Source organism: Etheostoma cragini, chromosome 12 (assembly GCF_013103735.1).
Source record: "Etheostoma cragini isolate CJK2018 chromosome 12, CSU_Ecrag_1.0, whole genome shotgun sequence".
In the NCBI taxonomy this organism is placed as follows: Eukaryota; Metazoa; Chordata; class Actinopteri; order Perciformes; family Percidae; genus Etheostoma; species Etheostoma cragini.
In genome coordinates this window covers 4839518-4844934 of record NC_048418.1, presented here as the reverse complement: position 1 = coordinate 4844934, position 5417 = coordinate 4839518, and the positions used below count along the sequence as shown (strand labels likewise).

General features: G+C 39.6%; 1 protein-coding gene across 5 annotated transcripts in view; it reads right to left on the bottom strand.

Annotated features, from left to right (window-relative positions):
* Window positions 1-5417, bottom strand: part of astn1 (astrotactin 1) — a 330603-nt gene that overhangs the window by 248488 nt on the left and 76698 nt on the right. The window lies entirely within an intron of this gene.

Sequence of the window (5417 nt, the reverse complement as noted above, 5' to 3'; positions counted from 1 at the left end):
ACGCGATCAAAACCGAGAAATGATGCATGATCCCAATTTCGAACCACCAGTGGTACATTGAACGCAAAACAGGATAAGGTATCATATCATCTGTTTAGGTATCTCTGGGAAGATAGAACTTTGTTTTTAGTTCGAATGTTATCATGCTAACTAAGATGGTCAACATGGAAAAGATCATACATTCTTAGCATCAGTATTTTAGCACTATCATTTTGAGCATGTTAGCACCGGGATATTAGCTAAAAACAGGCTTGTTTGTCTGTGATTCCTGAAAAAGATATGTGTGCACAACCACAGGAGAATGGAGTTTCAAAACGTGGTACGGGGAAAATAATAATAAAGTTAAGTCTTTATAACATGGTTATATATTCCCAAGCACATACATAAATGCTCTCAACATTTAATTAAGCGATATCACACAAGAGTGAGTGGTGTAGCAAACTTGCTTACTCCTGTAAACTAGGTCTAAAAGTAAATGTTTGTTTTATGTGTAATGTCCCCATGGGGAAATTAGGCTGCAGCAGAAATCGCATCACATGGCACTTTTAAACAACATTAAGACAAACAAGACAAAGAGAACCTGTAACATGTATACATTGCTACTCATAACGTAGACCAGAGCACTCAGGCATTTGGAGATAGGCTTCCAGACCAGCTAGAAAAAATTAAATTGAAAATAAAATAAGAAACCTTATTACTGTACAGGACCTTCAATATTAGGGAGTTTGATGGCCTGTGGAACAAAATAGAACTTGTATCTGTTTTTGGTAAACAGAGGATCACAGTATCTTGGTCCTGAAGGCAGCAGTTCAAATGAGGAGGCAAGGGGGTGCTTCTGATTACCCACAATGCTGTTTGCCTTTCTTAGGGCTCTGTTTTATGTGTACTTTCCAGTTTACTGGAAGTTCTTATTATTTTTCTACTGTATTTTTTCTGTGCCTCAGTGGCGTTGCCAAACCCACAGATGATGCCAAAGGAGAGAAAACTTTCAACGACAGCACAATAAAATGTTTGAAGTATACTGCTGCTGACATTAAAGGACAACAGTTTCCTTAAAAGAACATTCTTTTTTGGGACATAGTATTTAATCTGTCAGTCCAAATGTCCCATTTAAGTTTGTGGTCGAGCACCATGCCGAGGTACTTATACTCTGTGACAGTATCGAAAGGATCCCTCTGTATAAGAATGGGTTTAGGGGATTGTGCTTTCTTAAAATCAATTGACAGCTCCTTTGTTTTAGAGGTATTTAAAATAAGGTTTGACTTCTCACACCAGTAATAAAAAAAGTCAAGAACTGGCCCATGTTCCTCTTCTTGGTCATTGATGAGACTAACCAGTGCGGTATCATCCGTATACTTCATTAAGTGCTTGTAGGTAAAGTGCTGGTGCATGAGTTTGTGTACAGGATGAACATCAGAGAAGATAAAACACATCCCTGTGGAGATCTTGTGCATGTACATTTCGTTAGAGACTGACATACCAACTCTGACTCACAAAAATGACTTTGGCATGAGCCTTTGGCGTCTCTAGATGAATGTGCAGAAGATGCAGTCGAGTTGCAACGGCATATTCAACTCCTCTGGATGCTTGATACGCAAATTGCATAGAGTCTAGAAGTTGCCGCGTTTTGGAGATAACGTAGCTCTCAACTAGTCACTCAAAGCACTTAATTACCAGTAAAGTTAATGCAATGGGCCTGAAGCCATTAGGCTCTTTAGGCCTGGGGATTTTTGACACTGATACAATTTGTGGAGGTTTTTCTAGAGAGTTGGGACTTTTTTCCTGTTAAGAGAAGACTTAAAAAATCTTGTAAATACAAGTGTAAGTTGCTCCGCACAATATTTAAGAACATCTCCTCCAATATGGTCAGGGCCAGGACTTTTTCTAATATAACATCCTTTGAATAATTGGAGTACTTCTGTCTCGTTTATGCTTATGTTAGAAAGAAGTGTAGTCAAGGTGAAAGCCTCAGCACTCACGCTGCTCTCGAAACGGCAGAAGAATGAATTAAGTTAGTTTGCCATTTCCTTTCCGTCATTATTGCCAGTCAGGGTAAAGCACGGCTTTCCCCTGCCTTTGTGTGGAAGGGAGGTCATGTTTTTTAATTCCTTTCCATGTCTCACTGGAGTCACCAGAAGCCAGGGAGGCTGCTAGCTTCTGTTTGTAGCTGAGCTCATCCAGCTGTATTTCCCTTTTTATTTCTCTCTATTTGTCCCTCATTGCAGACTTGTCCTGATTTTGATACGCTTTTTTTCAGTTTAATAATTTTTTATTTACCAGATACCCAAGGCTTATCATTAGAATATACCTTGTATGTCTTTGTGGGTATTACAGCGTCTACGCAGAAACCGATATAATCAGACACAGCCGCAACCTGTTCATTAATATCCTGAGCATCAAATATTTCCCTGAGTCTACATTCAAAAAAACATCCTTGCAAGGCCAAACTGCTGTCATAACTCTTTTTAACCGTCTTTACTGTTTTTCCCTCTCATATAATTTCTTATAGACAGGACAGAGACATACCACATTGTGGTCAGATGCTCCCAATGATGGAAACAGGGAGGCAACATATGCATCCTTAACAGATCCGTAGCACATATCCAGAGTCTGATTCTTCCTTGTGTGGCAGTCAACATGCTGATAAAAGGTAAGTAAGGACTTTTTCATAGAGCACCCATTAAAATATCCAAGAATGAATTGTGGAGCATCTGGAGAGAGAGAGACTCAAGTTTCTGTGAGGTATTAAATATGGTTTTAGTGGCTTTAATATCCGCTTTAGGGTGTATATAAACCACACTAAAAAAAGATTTGAGGAAACTCCAAACTGGGAAGATGGTAGGGTCGGAGAAAAAGACACAACATCTCTATGTCCGGGGTGCAGAGCTGCTCCCTCACCGCCACTGCCCCACACCACTTGTCTCTGATTAGAAGGCAGTGATGTCCGGGTCTCGGTCACTTCTAAACGCAGAGAAACCCGTGGTCTCCATTGCACTGGACTCAATTTTCTTGTCCAGCCAAGTCTCAGTAATCGCTAAGACACAGGCGCTCCTGTACTCGTGCAGGCAGCGGGCGTTGGCTGACAGCTCGTCTGCCTTTGCTCTCAGGGACTGTGTTGATTAGCAGGACTGTAGGCAGAGGGAGCTTATTCTTCAGCTTTTTCAGGCCGTGACGAATGCCGCCATTGGATCTACGTTTTCGCTTTCTCCGTGCAGTATCAGTGGTGGAGTTCTTTTTAAGATAGTTTTGTATATAGTCACCAACATTTGAATAATCCGTTGGTAAGTGATTACGCAGCAGCAGAGTTTTTCTGCTGTAGTGAAACTCGGAAACAATGCCGCCAGCAGCATCTTGTTTGAGTCCTTGGGTGCAATAGTTGTTTAAAATCACACAAAACAAGCTGATCATGAAACACAGGGCAAGATCCATGATTACTGCTCCGATGCAAGGAAGACGCAGGAACAAAACAGTGACAATCACACAGGTAGAAAAACAAAAAACAAAAACCAGCGTAAAAACACTGCAGGGCAGCCTCTGGGCAGCGCCCCAGGAGACTTTGATGCAAAAAAGTAATCACAGGCTGGCTACTTTGTATGAAGTACGTATGTTTCCAATTTTTATGAAACCAGTAGTCTTGCTTTGCGCAGAAGGGTCTGGCTAGTCCACATAGCATTCCGGGATGGGAAAAACGTGCTCTGGTATATTGACATTATACACATTTCTATAAACCAACCACAATTGTCTTGGAAGGTGCTAAATGCCGGACAGAGCCACGGTGCCGCCTGACGCCACAATAGCCTCTGAAAGGAACTTGTTTTGGAGTAACGTGTTCAGCTCGAATGTTTCAGTCGTGCAACAGAAAACTCTTTGGACAGATAGTCTAGCTAGCTGTCTGGATTCACCCTGCAGAGATCTGAGGAGCAGTTGACCCTAGTCCTCAGAGTTTAAAATTACAACACAAAGAAAGCGGAAGGCAACGGGCAAAAACAGTGACGTCAATGGTATATTGTTAGCGTTAGCTTCATTTTAAAGCAGCCTAGTACTGGAATGAGCAGCTCACATTCCAGCAGTCATATGAGCACACCTGAAGGTTTACATTGAAGTATTCAGGCTTCTTTCCTTCCCTCGTCCATTTCAGACAACCATTCAGAAATCAATTTAAATGGTATTTGTGGAAATATGTTCATCTTTGAGGTGCAAGGTTTCCTACAATTTAAGATATTTATATATATACATATACGTGTATAGTCCAGGTGATGTTATACTGTGCATCAGCACTCATTAAAAGCCTCTCAGAACTATGTAAATGAGAGATATAATGCAACAAGGCCTTACATTATTTTGTTCAGTTGTTTATTGACTATTTCATTATTCTAAAAAGAAAGGTCAGGACAGCCAAAAAATATTTACAGAAATCTTTGTTATTTTAGTTTAGATCTCCAATGTCATTTTCTGAGTGACCTATGAAGTTGTTTATATTGTTCAATATGCAGGCAGCATTGCCTGCAGCCTGCATTTTCTATTTCTTGAGCCCATCGCATTAACCATCTTAAATGCATAATGCACACAGGATTACTCAGCTTTCCCTCAACTCTGGGCTGGGGCTGCACACCATGTGAGAGCGCTGCCACCAAAACCGATCTCTTGACGAATCCGAGCAGTAAATGTGCTGCTAATTGATATTCAGGACGTCCACTGATTATGAAAAATAGATCTTCTAGAACTTTTTATAATTCCAAATGTGAGGAATTAACACCTTGAAGGAATACCTGCAGTTTGATATTTTTCTGTGGTGTCAGTCACACAATAAATGTTCTTATACCCATAATGAAATTTGCTAAAAAAAAAATCCTTAATTTGTATTTTCTATCCTGTTTACATTGACAAAGCGTTTAAAGCCTACGTGTTTGTAAAAGGCATTTTTTAGTCCTAATTTTGTCCACATTCACTCAGATGATTACTTTCCACCTATATGATAAAAATAACACATTAAGGTAATTCATTAAAAATCCAATTACTTCTTTGTTTTCACGCTGATTATCTAAATTACGGCGACTTGATTATTATATAACTATACTGGTCCCCGCTTAGAAAACAATTTGTATACCCTTATGTCCTTAATAATAGCAAATGTAACCACACACTGTCTTATTACTTTGTTTTTGTTTAATGTAAAATGTATGGCTGTGTAGCAGGAAAATAAAGAAATGAGGCTAATGAGATAAGCAAAAGCTTCTGCAGCAGAATCTAGTTAGTTTGTCATTTAAACATTATTTTAAAAGTTTCATAGGCAAAAAAGCAACATTACTCCCCTGGTATCCCAACCTACTAACTTAATTAAAACAAACTTTAGGCTGAGAATGTATTATTTAGTGATTATTATTTTATTTTATTTATTTCGGGGGGGGGGGGGGGGG